Source organism: Lissotriton vulgaris, chromosome 12 (assembly GCF_964263255.1).
Source record: "Lissotriton vulgaris chromosome 12, aLisVul1.2, whole genome shotgun sequence".
Classification (NCBI taxonomy): Eukaryota; Metazoa; Chordata; class Amphibia; order Caudata; family Salamandridae; genus Lissotriton; species Lissotriton vulgaris.
This window is the reverse complement of record NC_141700.1, coordinates 407824566-407851794: the sequence shown is the minus strand read 5'-3', so window position 1 is coordinate 407851794 and position 27229 is coordinate 407824566. Positions and strand designations below refer to the sequence as shown.

The 27229-nt window shown below is 46.9% G+C and overlaps 1 protein-coding gene across 4 annotated transcripts in view; it reads right to left on the bottom strand.

Annotated features, from left to right (window-relative positions):
• CHD9 (chromodomain helicase DNA binding protein 9) overlaps positions 1 to 27229 on the bottom strand; it is a 2197083-nt gene that overhangs the window by 2067285 nt on the left and 102569 nt on the right. For all 4 annotated transcript variants that reach the window (XM_086945174.1, XM_086945175.1, XM_086945176.1 and 1 more), the window contains exon 3: positions 1907 to 2044. The gene's annotated coding sequence lies outside the window, so the exon portion shown is untranslated. The remainder of the gene's footprint in view (positions 1 to 1906; positions 2045 to 27229) is intronic.

Sequence of the window (27229 nt, the reverse complement as noted above, 5' to 3'; positions counted from 1 at the left end):
TGCTGGCTTGGGGGTGGGGGCTGGGCAGCTGCTTACGCATCTGACATGCCATTGTGTTTTGTGCAACCCTTCCTACAAAGTGCCAACTATGTTGGTGCAGAGATGGAAGGACAGAGGCTTTGATACTATGGACGACCTCTATTCTGGAGGGTAGTTTATGACTGGGGGGGCATTACCTCCAATATGTCAAAATTTCATCCAAGGCTAGCACGTGCCGCCCCGCTCCAACTCCATAGCGACACTACTAAATATAGCTCATATCTGTAGACTGATCTCACGTTTACAAGGTGCTGCGTAATGATTTAACGCCAGCAACGCTCCGCGTGCAGACCATATAGGAGGAAATAATGGGAGACCCCATAATAGCTGGGGAATGGTTAGGGGTATACTAAGGAGTGCAGACAGTCTGCTCCAATGCCCGCTTCAAGCTGCTGCAATACAATTTTGTACACTAAACCCACCTTACTCCGCAAACCTTGCAGGACTTGACCACCCTGCTGAGCGCGCACAACAGCGGATTTTATACATATAGTAAGTCTTGTCCTTTTCTGTTCCCCCACATATTTAATGGTATGGTCTTGTCCTTCTCCGTCCCCTTACTGGCAGGAGGTATTGCAAAACCTGAATAGAGCCTCGGGATGAGCGATACCGTTTTGAGATCTGCCAAGTTTTGTGGGGCTTGATTACCTCTCCAGCAAAGAAAATAATTGAGCAGAAAGTTGGTCCCTGTAGGCCTGTTGGCGAAGCGGCGAGTAGCAATTAAGTGGCTTAGCCCCATGACTTCTACATATGCAGCGTGGTTAAGGAATGATTCAGAATGGGCAGTTGTAGAAGAGGTGCGAATGAGGAAGAGATGATAAACTGGAAGACGACTTGCGAGCTTGGCCAGCCATGTTCTTTGAATTAAAGGAACCACAGGTAGTAGCCAACCACAGGGTTTAGGTCCCGTGACATACTTACTACCCTACCTTTGCTGGGGTAAGAGCGGACGACACCCTGTGCTATGAATGGGTGCACCACAGGCAGCTCTAGATCATTTACCCTGCACTTCTATTGTACCGGCGGCGGAGGGGAATGTGCACGAAAGCGGGGGAAGGAGGGGTTGTTGGGTTACTATTTTTCCCCGTCCTCCTCAAACTCCCCAAATTTGTCTTTCAGGGACAGTGGTCTCTACTTGCAAAAATGCCTTTTGAGGTGAACCACAGGAGTAGCTCCCCAAAGAACCAAAATGTACTTGTACATAGCTCTAGTTTTGGAAATAAAACCGACGTAAAACAGCTTCTTGAGGTATTTAAAACAGATCGAAGCAAGCCGTTTCCCCACAACACTACTTTTACAGCGAATAAAGATGAAAAGGTTAGCCAGTTTTTTTTTCTTCTCAATAAAACAGAAAACTTAAGTTTCAACTGCCACTGTAAAGTAGACTGTGGTTTTCCTTGGCTGACAAAAAATTGTGACAGTGCAGTCGTTTCTTGGTTTAACGGGATTTATCCAAGACAACAGCTGCGTTTCATTTTTCTCTAAAAAGGGTGAAAAATTAAAAGTTCGAGCAGCAAACCTACTGTATGCATTTTCAATCGTTTTGAATTTCGAGTGGGCTTTTGATGTATTGTTTTCATTTTAATAAGAGGTAAAAAAAAAAATACAACTAAAATGTTGCCGCTATATAGACAGCCTGTTTCCAGTTAGAAACGATGAGCCTTGGTGACAAGTGTTTAAGGATTCATCACAAACACAGAACTATTAAGATCCCATGATGGAACACATTACAATGCTTAAAAATTCAAATGTTGAGTCATGCAAACAAAAAGGTTTTTACCATATGGTAGTGAACTGTTGTCACCCTTAAACTCTACTTATACAGCAAATATACTCAAGATGGGTTATGATTTATTAATGAACTCACTTATTTCGATTACAATTCAACGCGGTTAGTCACTTTCTTGAAAATCAGAAGAATCCTTACAAATCGCATGCCAAAGAAGAGGACACTGCCAGCCACATTTACGAAGCAGGTTCACTTGTAGAGCTGGTCTATTATAAACTGCGAAGAAACAAACAATGAAAAGAGTGTTAGATAATGACATACGCATTAGCCATATTTACACATATGAAAGTTTGTTTTTTATTTTTAAACCTGACAAAGACCGCGAAAAGACAAAAAGTTGAGTAAAATCAAGTACTCTTTGTTCTGCATGAAAACAGTAACAGAGCGGCTGCCACGAAAACAGTAGGGGTTGTCCGGTGTTCATGCAGAATGCTGCAATTATGCTCAATGACATAATAAGTACTTAATTTGAGCAAGAAAGAAAGAAAAAGAAAGAAAAAGAAAAAAAGAAAGAAAAGAAAAAAGCGGTTTGCAAAAATACATGAGTAAAATAAAGTGACCGGGAATGTCTGGAAGCGGATGAAAGGAACCGGAGGTGGAATCAAGACCACAGCAGTGGTATTCGGAACCCCCGACATTCGATAGCGGTGGCCTGCGGTTTCTGAGCAAAACGTTGGGCCTTGGCGCTTATTCTTTTACAAATTAAGCACTGGATATAATAATTAAGGCTCAGTTTTCCGTTTTTACTTTTAGAGATAAATACAGACAGAAATGTTTGTGTTTATCTAGATTTGCTTTTAAAAGCAAAAAACACATAAGTGTTATTTTGAGACTCACCGGGCTGTCATTCATAAATTCCACTTCTAATCAAAAAGGTGGGGAGGGGGGATCACTTGTCCTGTATAACCTGGGTACAGTTCTAACTGGAATAAATTCCAGGCACAATTTTCTGCAGGGTGACAGCATATGGAGTTAAAAAGCGAAATTAGTTCCCTAAATAACAGCATCACTCAACATACGTTTGTATTACAATGCTAATATTTTCAAGTGGATGTACTGTTTTAATACATTTAGCTGCTTTAAAGTGCTAAAAACCCACCACACCGCACAGTGTGGGTGCACATTTTTCAGTCAAATGTGGAAATGTACAAATCACAACTTAATTTATCCACAAAATAAATAAAGATGCACTGGAGAGAAGGTATAAGCATGTGTAGCGCACTTCTGAGTAGCAATACGTCCAGCAGGCAAAGCTACTGAGGAAGAGGAGTGTAGGTCTGGAATACAAGCAGATATCTTCATCTTCACAAAACATTTACCTCGGAAGGGGATGTCCAACATCCTGAGCCTGCCTCTGCATCCTATCTCTGGATTTACACTCAAACTAGCTGTGTAGTCAAATAGGAAGTCACACCAATTTCATAAGCAGGTTCTTAAAATACATACAGAGACTGGGCAAAATCACTCCTCAATCAAAACCACATTCCCTCTGGCAAGTCTGCCTCGTGGGGTTTTCTGTGGGCAACAATGAATAAATGTAATTTTGGGAAAATGTATAGGAGCATTAAAGGCCCTTTATAAAAGTCCGAGCATCAGACAGAGAGGGGGGGGGGGGGGGGGGGGGGGGGAGCTGAGAGGCAATAAAAATCGAATGTGGGACTAGGCAAGGATGCTCTTGCTCCCCTCTACTCTTGGCCTGTTATATAGATTCATTTACTAGATATATAGAAAAAAATAAAAACATCTGCCCAATTGTGTTGGATGGATATGAGACCAAAATATTGGGATACGCACATGATTTAGCAATCACATCATCAACACCAATAATAGCGATAGGGGAAATTGAGAATGAGGCTAAAAAATATGGTCTTCTGTCAGGGTACAAATTAAACCAAGGGAAAACACATAGTAGCAAATCAATTCGTTACTATTCATGATGAGAGAGTTATAGAGTCCGCGGTCTATTTGGGCGTTATTATAACATCCGACCTATCTAAGGTTGTGGAAGAAAATCTGACCCCAGTAATCAAAAAGGCAAAACTAGACTTGGATAGGATGGACAATTTACACTTAACAGTTCTAGGTCGCTGCAATGTTATAAAGATGCAGTTTCTGCCGAAGATTTTATATTTATTCCGTACGATTCCTTTATTATTTACCAATAAGTGGTTTAAGGAAATAGAGGGGATTTGTAATCGCTTCATATGGGCCAAGGGTAGAAGTCGAAGATCCATAAAGATCCTGGCACTTTTTAAAGAACGGGGGGCATTGCAGTACCTGACTTTAAGGCATATTATTTTGCTTCAGTCCTTCAGTATTGTAAAGGACTCCTCGGTGGGAATATGAAAGATATCTGGAGGGGTAACGCTGGCATTCCGGTTATATATGATCTGCTGGTTTTGGACTCTAACAAGGGACTTCTTACATTTAAGGAGTTAAACTACTATAAAAGAACGAAGTTCAAGGTGCTGGGTGCGGCCATTTCAGTTTGGTCAATCATCCGGAAGAAAATTAAATTAGGGAGAATGAATTTCTATACCCCTTTATATATGAACTTCTCCCAGGTGTCTTCCATGATCAAGTGATGAGGCGGTTGGATATTCTCGGGGTTAGTACAATTGGAGATATCATGGATCAGTCAGGGTTAATAACATTTGAAAGGGCGCAACAGCTATACAATTTGGAACAGAGATTTCTTTAAATACTTACAGATAAGATCAGTCCTGCAGAGAAAACAAGCAGGTAATTGTACGTTTACTAGGGTAGACCTGATGGAACTTGTTCGAGATGAGGAGGGATGTTCAATCTCTCAACTTTATGGTGCTCTATGCCAGTATAATGAGGATGATAGAGGAAAGGTATTTGATACATGGAGAACTAAATTAAATCTAGTCGGGAATGAGGGTGAAAAATTGCTTAGGTTAGGAAGCACTATCTTAAAGGTTGCAAATCTGCAGGCACAATACTATAAGACCTTATATGAACTATATTATACACCGCATAGAATAGCCCGCTGGGGGGGCACTAGTGGGATCTTCTGTCCAAGATGTCAGAGGTATGGAGGCAGACACGATACACATGTTTGCAGCTTGTCCTAAATTAGATCCCTTTAAACAAGCTATGGAAGAATACTTTAAAGAGGAATTGGAGATTTCTATTAATTTAACTAATGAGATTATGGTTCTGGGGGTTGCAAAGGAGGGGCAGGATGTACCCCATCAAGAATTTTTGTTTATCGCAACGACGCTGAGCCGGCTTTGTATTGCAACGGTATGGAAAGACTCTAATCCTCCTTCGATTCAACAATGGCTCTCAAAATTATTGGCTATCTATACCCTAGAGAAAGCTTTATATGAAAAAAAAGGCGTGAATGCAAAGCAGCTTGGGAAACGGGTATGGGCCCCAGTTGAAAAATGGAAACTTAAATTAGACGGGTTATTTAAAAGGGGGTAGATTCATGCTCTTTTTGATAGGATTATAGTTGGCGGTGTTAAAATTGTTTTGATCCCTACTCTTATGTCTCCTTACTTTTATCTTTCCTTCTTCAGATCTTTCAACTTCTCTTTTTCGGAAATTATACTCAAATTATGTTTTGCATCTCGGTTACTTTAAGTGACTAAGCCTTAATTGAATGATATCTGTTGTATTAGATATATATGTCAAAGTAATTAATTGTTTATACTTTGTTTTTCTGATGATGAATAATAAAAAAAGGGGAAAAAAACTAGCTGTGTAGTCAAATAGGAAGTCACACCAATTTCATAAGCAGGTTCTTAAAATACATACAGAGACTGGGCAAAATCACTTCTCACTCAAAACCACATTCCCTCTGGCAAGTCTGTCTACACATATGTATATATATTTTGTAATACTTATATAGTGAGGACCTAAGCTGAGCGGATGTCACTCGCCATTTGAGCCTCCGACTGCATGTAATATCAGCATAGCTGGATGGGTAGAACAGTAACGAACATTATGTCCATTACAGATGGATTACAGAAGCTGGAGCACAGTTTGGCACAGTTCTCAATAACCATATATTTTACACAATAACAATCGTCTGCCGATATTGTGGTTTAAGTTGGTGATGGGCGGCTGTTATGAGGTGAATGAGTGGAGTGGCCGTGCTGGAAGATTTAGTGAAAAAGGAGTGGGTCTGGAAACCTTTCCAGATGTAACAGATTACAAAGCAAGAGAGGAGCACAATGAAGATAGCTTTCGGCTGTCTCGCTACAACTGGCTTGTGTGACCGGTACAATGGGTTTTTTCTGCCAGGGACTCAGTCAAGTTTGTATGTGAATACAACATTGTTCTGATGCATAAGCACTCAAAGTTCATGTTTAAGGGAGTAGTTAAGTGGAAAGTGGGTTTGAGAAGTACGAGCTCAGTGCCTAGGACGGTGGCAAGTTGGGACCTGCTCCCGTAGAGGTCAAGGTCTGTGCAAAAAAGCAGGACTGGGTGTATCACCTTTTAGGTCGAAGTCTACCAGACACCTTAGCTGAAGGCTTCTTGGGAACCTTTGGAAAGCTTCCCTGAGAATACATTCCACCCATTGCTTACCATTGACTTTGTGGTTTGTAACTCACATTTGCTTGGTTTCTATTTGCTGGCTTCATTTGTTTTTAGGCTGTCCGGCTTGAGTTAGTCACTCTCGTACAGCATACCCTGTTTACTTTATCCTTCCACCAGTGTTCGATCTCTGTAAACAGGCCTTCAAATCTTGCTCTTATCTTGTCACATTTGCCATGCATTCAAAGACAGAGGTCAAATGTCAGCTATGTCCTTTTAGGGAACTTGGGGCCCGATGTAGGAAAATATTTTTTACCACTTCATAAATACCGATTCATACCGAATCGGTATTTAAGAAGTGGTAAAAAAGAGAAGGGCAGATGTAGGTAATTTTATTTTAAAAATTACTGAATCGGAAGGAATCGGTATTTACCGATTCGGTAAATACCGAATCGGTAATGCCCATTGATTCCTACGGGCATTGAAGCCCATAGGAATCAATGGGCATTACCGAATCGGTATTTACCGATTCAGTAATTACCGATTTCTGCAAGGGTGCAGGGGGTGTCACTTTGACACCCTCTAGCACCCCCAATACTGGCATGTGCGCCATGTGGCACACAGACATGCCCTAAGGGCATGTCTGTCTGTCACATGGCATAGGTGTGCATGCACACATGTGCATGCACACCTGGATTCGGTATTTTAACACCCAATTGGATTGGGTGTTAAAATACCGAATCTGAAAGGCCTGTGGGAGTCAGAAGAGTCCCACCTACATCTGGAAGATACCGAATCGGTAAAAATACTGATTCGGTATTTTACAGATTCTGTAAATTTACCGATTCGGTAAATATACCGAATAGGTAAATACTGGCCCCCTACATCTCAAAGTGCCAAATACCGGTCGGAAACGGCCGATTTTGGCCGTTTCCGACCGGTATTTGACACCTACATCGGGCCCCATGTGTTTAAATTTCTTTTTCTGACTTCAAAGTGAGAGGATTTTTGCGACAATCGTAATGGCTACTGGGGTTGTGCTGGAGGAAAGCTGTAGAATGTTATTTTTTTACTAGCACACAAAATGTAAATATCTACAAATTAATTGTGCAAATATTTAAGACTGTCAGAATTAGGAAAGCACAAATGAAGCACATTTTTATTTAGTAATTTCTAAGTGTGGCAGAAAAAATATTTGAATACAATCAAAACAAATTAATAAACAAGGTGATTACATATTCGCATAACCTAATCTATGCCACGGTGTCGCTCTGCTCCTCTCCTCTGCGCCGTGCTCATCCTCCACTCCGCACCTGTCCAGTCCACTGCACTCTGCATCATTCCACTCTATTCTGTGCCTCTCATCTCCGTCACTGCTCTACACTCTACTTTGCAACACTGCACTCTGCCACGGACCTCTATGCCACTCTACTCTACTCTACACCACGGCACTCTACACTACTTAATGCCACTACACTATATTCAGCATCACCCACTCGGTCAATGCACTTTACCCTGTACCACTCCACTGCACTCTACTTTAAACCACTGCACCTCATGCCAATCCACTGTACACCACTTTAATCAAAACCTATGCACTTTATACCAATCTTCTCTACACCAATAAACTATGCCACTGCACTCTACACCCATGTATTCTACACCACTGCACTCTACACTACTTCACTCTAGGCCGCCATATGGCACTCCACTGTATTAAACTCTACAACACTTGACAGTCTACGACACCCCCAATATGCTACTTCATGCCTCTTTACTCCACTGTATTCTATGACACACTACTCCACTCATAGCCACTCTACTTTATGCCACTTCACAACACTATGCCACTCCACTCCACTCCACTCCACTCTAGGTCACTCTACTCCACTCTAGGTCACTCTAGGTCACTCTAGGTCACTCTGCTCCTTGCAACTCACGCCATGTCACTCTGCGTGACTTTACTCCACGCCTCTCCACATTATCTCCTTACACTCTACGTCACGTCTGTTTACGACACTCCAGACCACTCTATGATACACCACACCATTAACTTTTAGTCATACTGAACAGAAGCCACACTGTGTATAACATGGCTAAAACACATTGGCCAAGCAAGTAGCTCTTGCATAAGTGATACCTATTGGCTTAGTCAACACTTGTTTTGGTAGAAGGCTGATCGGGTACCAGCCTGTCCGGAATTTCTTGCTGATATGGAGGCGATGGAGAATCCAGGCTCAATCTAGAAGTCCAAGGATATAGCATTGGAGGAAAAGGGCAGACAGAACCATTTGACCTGTATTATGTTCAGACAGTTCATGAGGTATGGTTGCACTATTCCACCGTTAGGGAGTATGAATGTAGTTTTTGTCTGATTCAATTCAGGTAGTCACCGGACACAAATGACTGAATTGTGATGGCAGTACTTTAGGGTCAGATTCTGAGGTGGCCTAGTAGTACAGTTCTGTGCACTTTGAGCAAACTGGTGAAGGGTGCAGTCTTGTTTGCTTAGCAACGCTCAGAAGTTGAGTTCTGTATATAAATTGAGGAGCAATGGGCACTCCTTATTTGACTAGAAGTGTGGAGGTTTAGAAAACTTAATTTTGACATACATTTGTTTGTTAGCAAATAATAATACTACCAGTTTGAGAATGGGGTTTTATGCCCATACGATATAGGCTGTTGCCAGATCTAGGACCACCCAGAACGCAGGCGTTACCTTAGTCTGTGTTCTGGAGGGTTTCATTTAATGCTTCTAGATTTGCATGTTCTGTGCTGCAGAAGTGGCAGAACTGGATTTATAGGCTTCTACTAGGTTGCGGTCTTTCAAGCACTGGGACCAGGAAAAGAAGATGGGGAAGGGGTCTAAAAGAGCACAGAATTCCAAATTTCACATCCTCAGAAGTAGAAATTTATAGTTAATTTTCAGCTGGTAACGTCTCAACAAAAAGGGAACAGACAGCAACGCAGAGGTACCGGGGAAGAAACAGGAGATAAATATGAGAATATAGAGAGTTTGTCTTTGTTGTAAGAGGTTGCTTTGAGAGACTGGAGTAGGTTTATCAGGTCACAGTTGGTAGGATTGCAGTGACTCGCCCCATTTATCTACTTGGTAGTGTAGTGCAAGAAAGTGCTTTATAGCAGATTTCTAGATGTTACCAAAGTTAATTGTAAGGATGCAAATTAGTAATTACTTGAAGTTATCACACAGAATGAATATGCCTGGGATTGAAAATTATTGAGGGGGTGGAGGAAGGCTAGCTCCATTTGAATAATTCATTGCATAGCATGGATCCAGAGTCTGAACCACAAAGGAAGTGCCTGAAAATTTGGATGCATCATTCATACGGAAGCTAATGAAGGATTCACAAGGAGTAAAAATAAAGGTTAATTTGGAGTTCAGGAGTACGGATAAGTAGGAGACTTCACTCAAGAAGTCCAGAATGGGGTCTACCATAGCTCTTGTCGGCCATTGTACACTATGACTGCTTTAAAACAGGCACCCATCATCCTCTTTCCCCATTCACACTTTTTATCCAATAGCGTAGTAAAGTATGTAAGAGAACTGGGCAAACCGTCACAAATAGGATTCGAAGGAAGAATCAGGGGCATTACAGCTCTCTTTTGGCGAGCTTGTTACTGCCTAACCCTCTCTCTAACTGCAATGTTTAACATGCATTGGCATAGCCAATAAGTCTCACCTTTGGTATCTTATAAGTGCTTAGCTAGAGCTATTGGCTTTGCCAAGGTTTTAAAACTATATTGTAGAGCAGCAGAGACGTGGACCAGAGACCACTGGCACAGTGACACGGACAAAGGTCGCTGGGACAGTGGCACAGACCAGAGAGAACAACGCCACTGACACGAACCGGACAGCCCAGAGACAGCCGACGACAGACACAGATCAAGGGTGCACAGATTGTGTTAAGATAGGTGACTGCAAATACATGGGCTAGAGACAGTAGACACTGTGGTAAGAGACATGCAGGAAGTGCACACTGAGGCTTGATAAGGCGGCGGAAGAAGCAAACATTAGAGACTGCAGCCACAGATCAGAGACGGAGACAGCGGTGACAAGGGGCCCAGAGACAGACCATGTTAAGTGACTGTAGAGATAAAGGCACAAATGAGGGATGTGGAGACAGGGGTTAGAGACAAAGATCAGAGACATACTCTAGACTAGAGTCAGCAACAAAGTTCAATGATAGGCGATTGCAGGCACAAATATCACACGTTGCAGACTGCTGGCCCAGAAAGAGACTGGACACGAACACAATTATCCGATAGACTGAAGACTGCAGAGACCTATGACTGCTGGGACCGGAGTCCGATCGGAGGCGACAGGCAGCACATATAAACAGACGCAAAAGTCACACACAGATAAAGAGACACGCGACACACAGTGGTATGAGACCACAGACATGAGAAACAGGGATCGCCTCGTCAGGGGTAGTAAGCGCTATCTAAATACAATTACATATATAAATCAGAAACAGCACAGAACGAACAGAGGGACAGGAACAGGCAGCTGAAGAGCAAGTTGTGCCCCATTGAGTAGCTCAACACTTGCACATATTATCTTTCATTCACATTGGTTATTTCCTGGACGTTCCTCGGAAGCGAGGGCTGTGCATTCGCTCCTGTGCAGTAATTCGGTTGAGCTAATAGCGGTGTTCAATATGTGTTACAAAACACTTTGCATACATCGGTGCTCTGATGCTTCATTCACCAGAGGACATAGTATAGCTGGTCTAAAAGGAAATACCTTTTCTATACGAAATCGCTAAAATATAAGATTATGTAACGGTACAAGGAGTTGCACAGAGAAGCAACCACACAGCTTTGAGAGCCTACCTACTGGGAGATAGACATTAGCATGTTTCGATAAAACGGGAGCGATGAGAGAGGTGGTAAATAACAGGATAGCAACAAATCTCGTAATTTCAGTACATCCCTTTTAGGGGAAGCTCCTGAAGCTTGCAAAAAAGGGGTGTGGGGGGTGAGAATGCAACTGTGTGCTGCCGGGGCTGTTAAACATGTTTGTAACAACAATGAGGATTTCTAAAAGTGAGACATCCACCACAGAAGCATACCGACCTAACAGCTAAATAACACTGTGGTTCGTATTGTTTAAAGTGGTTTGTTCACATACACAGAACTGGGAAACTCGTTCGATGCATCAGGTCCTAGATTCTCAAGGGGAAAAGGATCAGTGGCGGCTGTGCAACATAGAGTACACGGCAGCAGTCCACACTTCAACAACAAAAGCACAAGCCATTACAAGTGTGGAAGTTACTCACCAGAGTGAAGGCGGCACGTGAGGGCTGACGTTTCCTCTTGCTTACAGCCTTGACCATGGCCCGAACAACCGAGGCCACCATGTGGTCTTCTCCCCCATCAGCTGCTGTGTGACCCGAGCTGAGGCGGCGCCATGCTCCCATCACAACCATTCCTGCTCCAGATGACTCGCTGTCCCGCCCATCCAGGGTTGTTAATAGAGCGATGCACTGAGTGACACTGGACCCGACAATTCAGTTATTAAGTGACAGATGCCGTCCTAAAGCCTACGACCATGCCTACAGCCTAAGACCATGCTTACAACAGATATAGTTACACAGCACAGCTGTACTGGGTAGTCTGTTCGTACCCTTTGACTATATACGCTTAGGTGGTGTGTAACAACGCTCTCGAAATTGACAAATTCGAACCAGCTGAGGCTGCATCAAAAGTTAGTGGCACGGTCCAGATTAACGGCCAAATGGAAATAAAGTGGCATGGTCCCAATTACTGTCCCGAATGCAGTTTACACAATGTTACTGGTTTATTGCTCTATAAACCAGACCACTTACAACACTGTTTTGGTAATCGTGCCTGAATTTTGGCCCAGCCCAACCCTAACAGGACGGTGCATGAGAGAAGCCAGTCGAGGGTAGGGCTGGGGCAGAGTCAATCACTGCAGCACTATCCGGCGTGAACCGAAACAGCTCATGCCCATCATGAACACACCCCAGGAGACACAGCCTCGGTTACAGCCACCTCGTCTCACAGCCCAGAAGTGGCTGAAGGCCGGGTGGGGGCAGTCTGTGGTGAAACTAAGCAGAGCGCGCCCTGGAGCCATTCCACTGCCTTATCTCTTGTTATGAAAACTCTGCAGCTGAGGGACACGTCTTCACCAGCGAAAATGTGGATGTCAAGACGACCCCCCCGGGAGGAGGGCGGTAAACAAGCAGCAGCGTTTAATCAACAAGCATTTCAAAGAAAAGCAGGGCAGTGCGTTAAAATCAGTTAGTAACAGGATACTAGGTTAAGCAAGGGCAGCAGTGTTCAAAAACGCAATAAATTGCTTCTGCAGATAACAAGCAAAAGCGAAAGCACGTGACCAAGGAGGAATGCAGCTGCCAGCCTGCTCGCTCCGTAGAGCAAAACGCCATGGGAGTGAATATTTTAAGAAGAGGTGGGACATGCACCCGCCTTTGGCCAATTGCGGGCTTTCATTTTTTGAAAGCCACACGCAAAGGCCAATAGAATTTGACAACCACATGCACAAGCTTTCTGAAAGCTTTCTGAATGTCTGGAGTGATTCCAAGAGTCCCTCCCCTAGAGCAGCGCACGCGCGCTATGCTAGGCTCTACCTAAAAAGCAGTTGGTGGATATATTTTGCGAGTGGCTCAGAGCCAATTCAATAGTTCTCGTAAAGAACTAGATGTGAGGCAGCACAAGCAACTTTCATTTCAGTGCCTTGTACATGATGTTGCTCAAAGTTTCTGAGAAGGTGTGCACTGCTGTGGGGCCCAGCACCACATGTTCCCAAACTGTGGAAAAAAGGGTCCACACTTCCTATTTGCAGATTCATCCAACAAAATGAAAGTTCATAAATGCCAGCCAATGACGTGGAAATTCATTAAAGCTAGCCAACGACCTTGATCAAATGAAATACACTAAATAGCAAGTTAAAGCCTGGTGACAGGACATGGATGAATATGCATACAAACCAAAAAGCAGTTTCAAGAAGGTGGTCATCCATTTGTACAGTGTCAAAAAAGCAGCACTGAAACGGTTTTATTGTTGCATATCACTTTGTTAAATTTATTCTAAAAAAAGACAGGTATTGTAACAGATGCCAATACCACTAGGGAGGTTTCAGTGATCATTAATACAGCCGAGTTGGTATTTACAGCATTACTGACAGGTCCCTAGCATTATTTGCAAGTCATAAGCATCCAAAAGTATACCTTGCTCTGCCATTAGAAAATTAGGCAAGAAACTAAAACAGGCACTGACAATGCCAAAAGCTCCAGCTCATAGGAGGAAGTGGCACTTCAGTAAATGGAAAGTTTAGGTACTCAATACCACATCATACATGCGCTATGTGACTTTCTTGCACTCATGCATCATTTTAATCCCTCCCCCATAAGTCAGTTACATTTATCCACTCCACTATCCACAATAAACCATACACACAAAGTCAACAAGAATATCCTGACTAAGTTAAAAAGATGAAAATAGGTAAAGAAAACATGCTACACGTGTGAAGGGCTTATAATTAAGAATAAGTAAGAAATTAAACATAGGATTGGCTGGACATCTTGGAATGGTATTGTGAACAGTGATTACTAGCTGTACCAATCTAAGATGGCTGACATGCTGCTTCTAAATGTGGTAGTCATCTTAGAAAGGTAAAATAAAGATACACTATGGATCATTCTCTTCAAGACAGCTGCCCAGTTCAGCAGCAATGGCCATGCGGGATGCGGTGTACTGCAGATGAAATGAGTAAGCGACCAGCCCTGGCATCGGGTAAAAAAATGAATAAGACCAAACAAAATACTAAAGAAAGGAGAGAAAAACAAGCATTGGAAATGCAATAGGGTTCGCATTAGCAAAGTTTGAGCTATTGGTCTTCTAAATGATTTTTTTTTTATTTATGTGTTATTTTTTGAAATGGCTAAATTAATAGCTTTGACATTTACAATACCAATAGTTATAACTTTCGCAAATGTGACACCTATAGCATTTGTAATGCAACATGTTTTGTATTTAAGTGACTTAGATGTATTGATATTACAAATAACAATGGCTTTTAATTTTTTTAAATAATTAATACTTAAATAATGTATTTAATTTGTAATGACAATAGCTTAAACTTTTGTAAATAACTTTTGTGAAGACTATGTTCAGTGTTTTTTATTGTGACGAAAATCCAAGAACAGAAGTGAAATATTACCATCTTTTTGTGATTTGTAATAAAGCGTGAAAGCTTGAAAACAGCTTGAAACATTGAAAGAACATATTTGAACCAGTGATGCTGTGGTGGCGCTGAGTGATGCTGTGGTGGCGCTGAGTGATGCTGTGGTGGCGCTGAGTGATGCTGTGGTGGCGCTGAGTGATGCTGTGGTGGCGCTGAGTGATGCTGTGGTGGCGCTGAGTGATGCTGTGGTGGCGCTGAGTGATGCTGTGGTGGCGCTGAGTGATGCTGTGGTGGCGCTGAGTGATGCTGTGGAGGCGCTGAGTGATGCTGTGGAGGCGCTGAGTGATGCTGTGGAGGCGCTGAGTGATGCTGTGGAGGCGCTGAGTGGTGTGTGCATCGGAGGAGCTTAGTGGGTGGTTAAACGCTGGATAAGCCACTATAGAGCTTCGCCAGCTATGCGCAAGCGCATCAGCAGGCGAGTCCTAAAAAGTAGTGACCTAAGCGCAAGCACCACAGACATATCTAGTTGAGTTCTGTGACCTACATCTGCTTCCAGTAGTCTCTGCACGGCTTGAACCCAGTTGTTTTGCCAGGGACATTGTTCTATAGCACACTGTTAGAAACAAGCTAGGTATTCCGACATCTTTTAGGAGCAATCTGAGGACTGATGAAGTTGAAAATGGAGCACTGAACCCACTTTGAAAGGCATGGAAAGACTCAAACAGACGTCAGTGCGCAGGGCTGGCGCATATATGGCGCTCCACTCTCTACCTTCAGGAGCAGTAAGCAGGCACAGCAGTCACTGTAACCACCTAGTGGCACAAGACCATTGCTGAAGAATTCTCCGGCTCCAGTCTAGCGCCTTGGGATATTCGAACAGTGATGATTCTGCAGTAAGATAGAAGTGGTCTTCAGAATATTACAAAGATGTATGTTTCAATGCATATGTTAGTTAGAAGAAATCGAGCTGTGTCCATCCTGTAATCATTTGGTGTTACAACCCCTCTCCTGGCTGACTGAATGTTATTGGCTACAAATCAAGTCACACTCTGGCGCTCTGCCTCATTGTATTGCTGAAAGCATTCAGAATACAACATAACGTATATTAAAATAAGGAAGACTGCTGAAAACTATAAATGAGTGCAACCGCCGCTCTCTTACGGGTTTTCTATAAATAATATTAAGAAACTATTCGTTTTGCTATATTTTACGAACTCTGATTGGTTGCATGGCACGAACTAGAAGGATACTTTTCTTATAATGTTTTTAATGAGCAGAGAAGCCTGCACGTGTTGTACCAGCAATGGGTGCAGTGCCAGGCCTCTCTTGTGTAAGCGGCTGCGTGTCCTTCCCCATCCCTGTGCAAAGCAGCAGTTGTATATCGTTGCTCGCGGCTCGGGACACTTTGATTAATCACCACTCTCACGTCTAAGCGTTTGCTGTTGCTCCCGGCGACCACAGTTTGGCCTCAGGAAACTGGAGGGTGTGAGTGCAGGCAGGGTAATTTAAGACCTGCACGGTGCGCACGAGCACTGCAGGAACAGCGTTAGACACCCTTTAATCTCCGATGCAGCTGTGGCAGGCAGGGAGAAAGAAAGGCTTCGAGGGGGGTGGGGGGGAAGAGGAGGATAGACGGACAGCAGGCTCCGACTTTGGGCATGGGAGACTGCTTGACAATCTCGCACTGCACCTCTACCCCTAGCACAGTGATTGGATATATTGGCTTTTAGGCAAGGCCAAGGACAAGGTCAAAAGGGCAAAAACGTGTGCCAGCGCCTGAAAGGGCAAGAGTTCTATGTGGGATGACGATTGAACCTGCACCGCACACATGTGGGATTTCAAAACCTAGGTCACAGCCCGAAAGGCAGCTTTGCTACTTGGAGTCTAAGGCCTCAACGCTAAAATGGCAAAGCAAAATTAACGTTGACAATTGAGGCCAAACTTTGACCTTAAATATGTGAACTGTAATGATGCCTTGCCGGGGTAAGTAAGGCCTGTGTGATTATGGTGCAGGTTTAAAATAGGTTAGTCAAGGTACATACTGCTCAGGAACTCAAAAGCCTTGCAACCCGGAAAGTGTTACAAGCATTACATGTGCCGTTTGTACAATGCTTTAAAAAAGTAATTTTAACCTCACACACCGGCAGGCGGGAGACGCCCCGGGCTAGAGAGCATCTCGGCATGATGCGCTATCCACTGGGGAGTGGAAGGGGGGAAGAAAGACACAGGGAGGGAGGAGGGGATGAAATAGAGACTAAAGAGGGTGGACAGAGACGTATGGAGGTAGGGAAGGAAGAGCCGGAGCTAAGAAGGGATGAAATAGGGAGAGAATCCGTGGAAAAACTGTAATGGAGAAAGAAGTGAAGGCAAGAGGGAAGAAAGCAGCCAGGAGGAAGGAATTAAAGATGGACGAAATATAGCTGAGAGGAAAGGAGGGAGTGGGAAGGCGCACCGCGGCAGAAACGAGAGAAACGGCCTGGCGGCCATGAAAAAGCCTTTGATGCAGCAGGGTGCAATTAGGGGAGGAGAATGGCTGGGCTGGCGGCACCAAGCTGACGATTTGATACTGTGCGCGCGCATTTTAACTCATTGCGCTTGCGCAATGAGTTAAAAAGCACTAGCACTGCATGGAATCGCCAGTGGAATTATCCAGTGGTTAAACTCTGGTTAAGCCACTATAGAGCTTCGCCAGCTATATGCAAGCGCATCAGCAGGCGAGCTATACAAAAGAAAATTCAGAACCAAAGTGAATGACAAGCCCTGGTACTGAAGTACTTTCAACTTAAGGTGAGTGTGCACATAATTAGGCAAAATACCATGACTCAGAGGGCAATGGAAACAAGCATTTACAATGCAATGGTTTTGGCATTGTTAAAGTTAGAGCTATTGGCATTGCTCATGACATTTTTAGGTCTCGCTGGTGTTAGCAGCGCATAGCGATGCACCAGCGACAGACCTATTGTTGTGTGTTTCCTGGGAATGGCTGAGAGGGGGTGGTAACGCGCATAACCTCCGCGATTTCACCTCGAGGACGCGCTTCAGCTGGCGGGCTCGCATTACATGTTCAGACTCTCCTGGGCGCTACAGCTCTGGTGTTGTGAACGTGCCGAACGTGCCTAATGACCGCGCCTAATGACTTCCGTCTATCAGTCTAGCCGTCAATGTGCCCCGACGCCCCCACTCACCGGGTCTCTCATACTCCTCTCGTCCTGTCCCGTGGTAGTGGCGCTGCACGGGATTCGTAGGCGGCTAGCTCCCTTCTCTTCACAGGAGCGCAGGGTAGGCTCCCGTCCGCTTCCTGTCTGTGCTGGTGGCCCCGCCCTCAAGCAGGCAGTCCCGGGCAGTCCAGCCTGGCTTCCTGTGTCTCGCCCGTGCAGAGGGACCGGAAACACTCAATCCAAGAAAGGTACGTTGCTGGTTGTGGTCGGCATTTGCTTGCAGCGTTTCTCAGTAGTGTCTACCAACTTTGTTTGATGCGCTCTAAGCTTTCAATTAGCTAGATAAGAATATTTACATTTTAAAGAGCTGCGAATGTTGCTGTATACAAGGAGGCGCGATAGGCCAAGAATCACACAAACTGATGAAGTGGGGAGCCAAGATCCCAACCTAGGTTTCTTCTTCTTCTTCTTCGAGAGAGACACACTTTCTGCTCTGCCCCAGCTCACCTCAGTCTGAAGTTCCAACGCTCACTCTGACCCGAATGGCATATTTATTTACTCTTATAGACTTAGACAAACGTTACTATTTATAGACTGTTTTAGGAGGAAAAAAGATTGCCTCAGCTGTGCGAGATCCTGTCTTCCTTGGATCCACCTGTTGGGCAGACTTCACTGCAGGCTCTCTGAGCTGGATGCACCCTGTTTAGTGGCGTCTTTATGCCGGGTGAGACCACCGCCTTTATCCTCTGGGACTCTCTCCCAGCCTCTCATGGCCCTGCCTGCAAGATTCAAGCAGACCTTTTCTTTGAGGTATTGAGCCCCCTCACACCCCATTGGGCCCCTGCATGCGGGCGCAAAGCCTTGAAGCACCCTCTCTGGGGCTTTTCCTGTGTGGCGCTCAGTCCGATGCCCGCAGCCCTCATTCTAGGCCCTGCCTGTACAATGCAGCTCGCCAAGATACCCTCCGGGCTCTTTGCCTGAGGGGAGCCAAACCACTGTCCCTCCATCGAGGACCCCCATGGGGTGCGCATCCACCCATTCCTATTTGTACTGCAGAGCCACTGCTCCTTCCTCTTGGCCTGGCCTGTGGGGCTTATAGTGTGATGTCTCTACCTGTAGAGGGCACCTGTGCATGAACCCCCCCTCACTGGGCCCCGTCTGATGAATGCAGGGGTAATGTCCTTCCATTGATGCCCCCAATGGGGTGCGCATCCCCCCAACCCTTTCCCATTTGTACTGCAGAGCCAGAGTGCAGAACAACTGGCCCTTCCTCGTGGCCTGGCCTGTGGGGCTTATAGTGGGATTTCTCTGCCTGTAGAAGGCAGGTCTCCATTAACCCCCTTCCTGCTCCCACACCTACGGAATGCAAGGGGTAATGTCCCTTGGTCCGTACAGTTCCCGCTCCCTCACACCCTGACACTTTCAGCTTCTGCTCTGCCTTTCCCCTCTGGGTTGAGGGTCCTGCGGGTGGGTGCGCTGCTCGATGGGACTTGGGAGCCCCCTCCCTGCATATGCTCCCAAGTACTGAGTGCTTTAACGCCAATTAGGGGCGGCTGCCACACAGCCCCATTGAGCGCCGCCGGCACCTGAATGCATCTGCCTAGAAATGAACACGAGGTGGGGAGTGGGTGAATGGTCAGGAGAGGGGGCTCTCCCGGAGGAAGGGGCGGGGAGCTATGATTTTATGGAGCGCTCAGAAGCAGCGCCTTTCAGATTTATGTGCACTTAGACAACCGCAAGATCTGAGGAATCCCTTCGAGGGGGCTTCAGAGGGACTTTTGCAAACTTCTCAAAGCGGGCTGGGGCTGATCTCTGGAGGGGCTTGGCATCAATAGTAACGTTTCCAGATTACCATCATAACTCTGGGCAATAGCTTGCTTAATCTTCCCGACGGCTCCCAGCGCCTAGAGACCCTTCCGGGTGATTGTGCCGCTTTAAAAATGTGGATCATCATGTCATATGCTGGGATTCCCATATAACTAATTACTAATCAAAGGCCGGCTTAATATCCCACCCGCATTCTGTTAGCCCCGCACAGCTGGTCAGGGGGCATCCTCCGCAGAGGGGTCTGGGCTGCTGCTGCCCTTACACTGCACTACAGCTAGTGCATACTGGCCGGGGTCTGCAAGAAAACGCACAGCTGATACAGCGCCTCTCAAGAGACAACCGCGTGGGATCTATGCAAATGTTTATAAGTGTGAATGCGGTGGCACTGGTGCCTCTCTGGTGCCTACTAGACTCGCAAGTCCTTGGGGAAAAAAACAATTATGTGTTTGTAATCATTTTGGTGCATTTAAGACAGAGCTGCACGAAACTTCATCTTAAAAGGATGCCCTGCCACGGTCTAAGGTAGCTCTGTGCCACCATGGCTCACTGCTTTTCTCTGCCCGGCCACAGGCTCTGGTGACTTGAGAAATCCGTGGCTAACAAGGCTCGGGTGGCTTCCTGACTGTTGGACCGGGCCCTCTTGGCAGGGTCATCCCTAAACTTTTTGCCTTCCTCCAATACTCTCTCTGGCCTGTTTTTGTTGGTTTAATGACTCTGGGCACTTTACCACTGCTGATCAGTGCTAAAGTGCATATGCTCTCCCTATGAAAAGTGTAACTGTGTTTGGTATACCGGATTGGTTCATTGGATTTACTGTCAGTCCCCAGTAAAGTGCACCAGGAGTGCCAGGGCTTGTAAATGCCAATACTGCTAGTGGGCCTGCAGCGCTGGTTGCGCCACCCACACAAGCAGCCTTTTAAAATGTGTCTAGGATCTGCCATTGCAGAACCTGTGTGCAGTCTGGTACTGTCATGCTGGCTGGGCAAGTGCACACACTTGCCAGCCCCTAAACCTTCCCTTAACTTCATATTAGTCACCCCTATGGTAGGCCCTATGGCAGGGTGCATTGTAAGTATAAGGTAGGACATGCTCTGATGTGTGTGGCATGTCCTAATAGTGAATAACAGCCAAATTCGTTTTTCACTATTGTAAGGCTGCCTGCTCCCTTTAGGCCAGATGAGCTGCTGGAATTATTACACTCTATAATCCCAGCAGGCTCAGGGAACATGGTAGAAAATAATGTTTAGTATGTCTGAACTCAGAATAATAAAATACTTCATTTAGTAAAGTTTATTTTAATATCCGTTGTTTGCAAATGCTACTTTTAGAAAGTTAGCATTTGCTTGCCTAACCATTTCAGCCCGCCTCTGCAGTATGTGTATCTGACTGTCTGGGTTGTGGGAGTGACAGGGCTGGGGGATGACAGGTGGTGAATGCAAGGATTACACCTTAGTGGGAGGTAGGAGTGGCCCTGGGCTCTTAATCAGGCTGTGCTCTGCCGCCACAATGCTGGCTCCGCCCCCCTGGGGAGCGACTGATGACTCAGCCTGCACCTGGCCCAGGGAGGGCGAAGCCCCATCAACAAGGTACTCCGGGCTGCCCCTGTCCACACAATGCTGGCTCCACCTCCTGTGGAGCGTCTGATGTGCCTGCCCTCACACTGAAAGCAGAAGCCAGAAGTACACCCAACAAGTGCTCAGAGACTGAAAGCAGTTATGCAAAGGCCCCCCTGGCCTGAGAAGACAAAAGTAGGAGCCCTGCTCCTTGTAAATGAGAATCCTGTTTTACCACAAAGGACCTCTGCCCGACTAGAAGGAGAAGAGACGCTGGAAGGACTGGCCTGCTGCTTGCCTTGCTGAGAAAGGAGAGGAAGAAGACTTGCTTTAAAGACTTTGCTGCTTTGTGCTCTAAACATTCTCCTAGGGCTTGACTGAGCTTGCCCCCTGATCTGGACCCCAGGACTAGTGGGTCCTTGGTGATTTGGCTCGTCCTGACATTCGAGCCGTGTGTGCATCCCGCTGGAGCCAGACTGCGCCCCTCATCGCCCCTCCTAGGGCTGTGGGACTCGGGAGCTTGCCTGCCTTTGTCCTGTGAGAGCCTCGCTCCGACCGGAGTCGCTCTCTGCCCCCAGGCTAGGCTTCCTGCTCCTCTGCCCCTTGCCTGCTATTGGAAGCGCTGAGACGTTCTCCCCCCTCCCGCCGGAATTCCCTCTGCCGATCGCGATCCACGCCAGGTCCACAGCTGCACAGGCCGTGCCCTGTGACCCCGCTTCGCATCCCAGAGACTCGTCAGGCCGCGCCGCCCCCGCTGAGGAGACCCCCGCACCGTCGTGCTAAGGGTCGCGGGCCGCGCCTGCCTGATTGCCCACGCCCGCTGACGTCAGGATCCCAAAGTGCTCACAGGACCTAGTCGCGCTGCCTGTGCCGACTCGGCCCAACCCCCAGAGGAAGAAGTGTCCTTGCGCTTTTGAAATCACCCCGGGCTAGGGGCCCGCAACGTTTGTTTTCCCCTTGTTGCCGCTCCTGCCTACAAGTGCCAAGGTACTGTAAACATCCACCGCAGTGCGAGCCGTTCTTCTAACCAGACTCGCACCGCTCTGTGTGCCTGCTTGCAGCACCGCACTGTGTGCTCGCTCTAGCCCCTCCCGCCGGAATTTGCTGGGAGCCGGGAAGCCGCAGGCTGCCGCCCGGCCGTTCTACTAGTGTGACTGGGGCCCCCCCATCCCCCCCCCCCGTGTGGGTCCCGCAGACCAGTGGGGGCCGTGCGCACCAACAGACCCGGCCGGGCCGAACGCGTCCCACGCGGGAAGCGTGAGATTTGGCAGGTCGGGCCCGGATCTCTGCCAGTAACGGGCTAGAAGCGTGGAGGAGCCCCTGGGCAGTCCAAAGAAAGGGAAAAGGGAGCATTGTGGAGTGGAGCATCCCACAGGGACTCAGAACTGTTGCAAAGTAACTTGAAGCACAAGGAACATTTCTTTTAGAGACTAAGAGAAACATTGAAGTTAAGAATCTCCATTTGAACTGCAACTAAGAAGAAAAGTGCCTATTTACAATCTGTGGTGCTAAAAAAACGTTATTTGGTCTTGTGATAAGTCTGCTGAGATACATATATATATTTTTACATAAAGAAGCGTATTTTTGATATATTCCCAGCCTGGTGTCCATTTGTGGGGGGATTGGTACATTTTACTGTGTGTGTGATTACAAATGCTTAACTGAAGAACACCTGAAGAATAGCCTTGGCTGCTCACGCCACGCACCTAGAGGGTGAGCAAGGGTAATTCTAAGGGGTCATCCTTCGTCCTGACTTAGAGGAGAGGGTCCCTGCTTGTCACAAGTGCATACTTGCGCCAACCAGAGACCCCCAATTCTAACACTGACACTGTGGAACTGTTCCTTCTATGTTGTCTCAGGGATACCCGTCTCTTCGGAATCTGGCCTTCCCCTGGCACGGCTAGCATTGGGATGCTGTGGCTCACAGTACTCTGCGCCGCCACAGGTGGGGACTCACTAGAGTCAAAACTGTAGTTGCACAGTTAATTAAAACAAGCATTTGCAATGCAATAGGTCTTGCATTTGCGAGAGTTTGAGCTATTGGCATTGTAAATGGCAATGCCTTTTATTAAAAGCGTTTGAAAACCTACAAGCTATGCGTAAACAAGCATTTTGTAATTGTAGTCCTTGCTTATAAGAAGCAAAGCTGGCAGTCTCTTTTACTGACAGCCTTGCTTCTCGTAAGCAAGGACTATACGTACAAAGTGCATGTTTATGCATGGCTTGTAGGTTTTCAAAACAAAAGAAGAAAAGGCATTGTCATTTACAATGCCAATAGCTCCAACTATTGCAAATGCGAGACCTATTGCATTGCAAATGCTTGTTATTTATGTTTTTGTTTTTAAAACATAAATGGCATTGTCATTTATAATGCCAATAGCTTAATGGCTCGCAAATGCGAGACCTATTGCATTTGCACCCACACAGAGCCACACACACAAAGCCATGCACACACACATACAGAGCCACCCACACAGAGTAATTCACATTGAGCCACCCACCCACACACAGAGCCACCCACACACAGAGCTACCCACACACAGAGTAATTCACACAGAGCCACCCACACGCACACAGAGCCCCACCCACAGACACACACAGAGCCACCCACACGCACACAGAGCCCCACCCACAGACACACAGAGCCCCACCCACAGACACACACAGAGCCCCACCCACAGACACACAGACACATACAGAGCCCCGGACACACACAGAGCCCCCCTACACACACAAACACACACACACAGAGCCCCCCCCACACACACACACACACACACACACACACACACACACACAGAGCCCCCCCTACACACACAGAGCCCCCCTACACACACAGAGCCCCCCCTACACACACATAGCCCCCCCACACACACATAGCCCCGTCACACACACAGAGCCCCCCCCACACACAGAGCCCCCCCCACACACAGAGCCCCCCACACACACAGAGCCCCCCCCACACACAGAGCCCCCCCCACACACAGAGCCCCCCCCACACACAGCCCCCCCCACACACAGAGCCCCCCCCACACACACACACACACACACACACACACAGCCCCCCCACACACACACAGCCCCCCCACACACACAGAGCCCCCCCACACACAGAGCCACCACACACACAGAGCCACCACACACACAGAGCCCCCCCACACACAGAGCCCCCCCACACACACAGCCACCACACACACAGAGCCACCACACACACAGAGCCACCACACACACAGAGCCCCCCCACACACAGAGCCCCCCCACACACAGAGCCCCCCACACACAGAGCCCCCCCACACACAGAGCCCCCCACACACACACAGCGCCCCCTCCACACACACAGAGCCCCCCTCCACACACACAGAGCCCCCCACACACAGCCCCCCACACACACAGCCCCCCCCAACACACACACAGCCCCCCCCACACACACACAGCCCCCCCCACACACACACAGCCCCCCCCAACACACACACAGCCCCCCCCAACACACACACAGCCCCCCCCCAACACACACACAGCCCCCCCCCAACACACACACAGCCCCCCCAACACACACACAGCCCCCCCCCACACACACAGCCCCCCACACACACACAGCCCCCCCACACACACACACAGCCCCCCCCACACACACACAGCCCCCCCCACACACACACAGCCCCCCCCACACACACACAGCCCCCCCCACACACACACACAGCCCCCCCCACACACACACAGCCCCCCCCACACACACACAGCCCCCCCCCACACACACACACAGCCCCCCCCCACACACACACACAGCCCCCCCCACACACAGAGCACATAAACAGGAAACCAAAATAGCGTGTGACATGAAATGGAGTCACCCAGCGAGTATGAGGTTGAATAAAGCAACAAGACTTGGTGCTAGCATTCCCTAAATAGGGGTCAACACCACCATGTTTAAACGTGCCGCCATTTTCTGACTTGTGGGCGTGTTTTTTGGTGGATGACGTCACAGAGCCAAAGAAACGCCCCCCCAATCGGAAACGGACGGGGCTTAAACTGAGCGACGCTCCAATGGCTGGCCTCCGTTTAGGAAGAGGGGTGGGTTTAAGCCCCCATACTCCAAACATTAAATTTCGGCTGTGCAAACACTGCTGTGCAGTGTATCGCGAGGCCGAAACCTTAAAAGTGGTAAGTGGGCCAGGCTATGTACTTCATGGGCATAAACAGAATATGAATGACACTGAAACAGACCAAGGGGTGAAGAGGGCTAACCCAAAGTCCATCTATGTATACAAATATATGCATGCATTTTAAGATTTGTATCATTATTACTACACCTTGGTCCTGCTCCAGACAGTGACACAGCAAACAAAAGACTATATTTTATTATGACCTGCAGGAGGTGTACTTGGGGTTTGTTTGAGGAAAGGTTACCAGTCACCAGAGGCTGAAGATCAGCGGGCGAGTCCCGCCATGAAATGAAATGGGGTTTTTTATAGAGCGCGTGTATGCGGTGGCGTCTTAGCACTTACTACCATAAATACAGAGTAGGGAGATGTACAGCCGGTTATTTACAGGTAAACATCCAGGTTTTAAGATCCCTCCTAAATTGAAGTATATTGTTTTGGGTTCTAAGATGCAAGGGCATGGAATTTCATAGCTTTGGAGCGAAATGTCGAAAGCTTCTACCGCCCCACTTCAGCGTCTTTATCCTTGGAACTATAAGCAAGGATGCAGAGGCAGAGCGAAGAGCTCTCTGTGGGGCATAGCGCTCAACATATTGGCTAATCTGTCCTGGTCCCTTTCCGTGCAATGTCTTATGTAAAATACACAGACTTGAACTGGATCCTAGCCAAAATAGGGAGCCAGTGCAGCTGTTCTCAAATTGCACAACTAATGGAACTGAATGTAGGTATGTTCAGTAATAGTCGTGCGGCTGCATTCTGTAAAGTCTGCAATTTAGGTGTCACACTTTTTTTTGGGCTCCACGGTGGAGTGAGTTACAGTAATCGAGTTTTGACAAAATCAGAGCTGTCTCTACCCTTTTCCTGAGGGGCATAGGAATGAAAGGTAGGATTTTCCTGAGAATTTTCAAAGTGTAAAAACAGGAAGAGGCGATGTTGTTGACCTGGTCCGATAGGGAAAGATGATCATCAATTAGAACTCCAAGGTTTTTTACTTTCTTTACGGGTTGGGGCAAAGTACCGCAGTATCAGGCCACCAATCGGAGTTCCAAAGTGAAGAATCCCAACTAAACTTTACTACCTCCGTCTTTCCGGTGTTCAACTTTAAGCAATTGCTTTGCACCACACCTATTGTAAATTCTGACAATCACTGAGATGTACCAGTCTCCCAAGGGAACAAGTCCTTAGAAGCATTTCCTGCCTCTCCGGCGATGGAGATGACTCTTTACGTGCTGGTCAACCTCTGCCTCACTCCTGGGCGACGACCGTGCACACCGATGCACAGTTAGGAGTACCCCATCAATGCGATAATTTATTTAAAGTTTAGTGACCGCCCTAGAAGCGGAGTTGTGGGTGCTATATTAACAGTTTATAGAGTCATATGGAAAAATGTTATCACAAACAGAATGTAGGCTCTGAATCTGGTTACAGGTGGATTGACCACTTGGTATGTACCCCTTATTGTACGCACCCTCATGCTAAAGTAGCTAAATGGATAGAGTTAGTATCTTGATGTAGAATGTCTGAGGTGTGGGCAAGTCCCATAAAAGACATGTAGTACATTCAAAGACGTAATGCCCATATTGCGCTGCTGCAAGAGACACAGGGCAGGGAGAGGACAGACTACAACAACGCTGGCAAGAGCGAGGTTATTGCACTACGTACTCAAGGCTTGCCCGGGGTCCCTGGTCTGAGGCCGTCATGGAGTTCCCTTCCGTAGTATGGCGGTGGTGCTGGACCTGGAAGACTGTTATGCACTAGTAGAGGGTCAATTAGATGGTATGCCTGCCCTCAAGGAGAGTATATTACCCTGGGGTAATAGCCGAATGCCAAATGTAGTGCTAGCTAACAGCCTTTTTCTCCCGCCTAGCCAATATATTCACACATTGGGCCCACATGCCATGGATATTGGGAGGAGACTTTAATTGCATCAGACACCCAGTTGGACTGTTCCCACCCACCATTACCAATCTCTCTGGTGAGGACAGCCGCTACTTACCTGTCCCAAT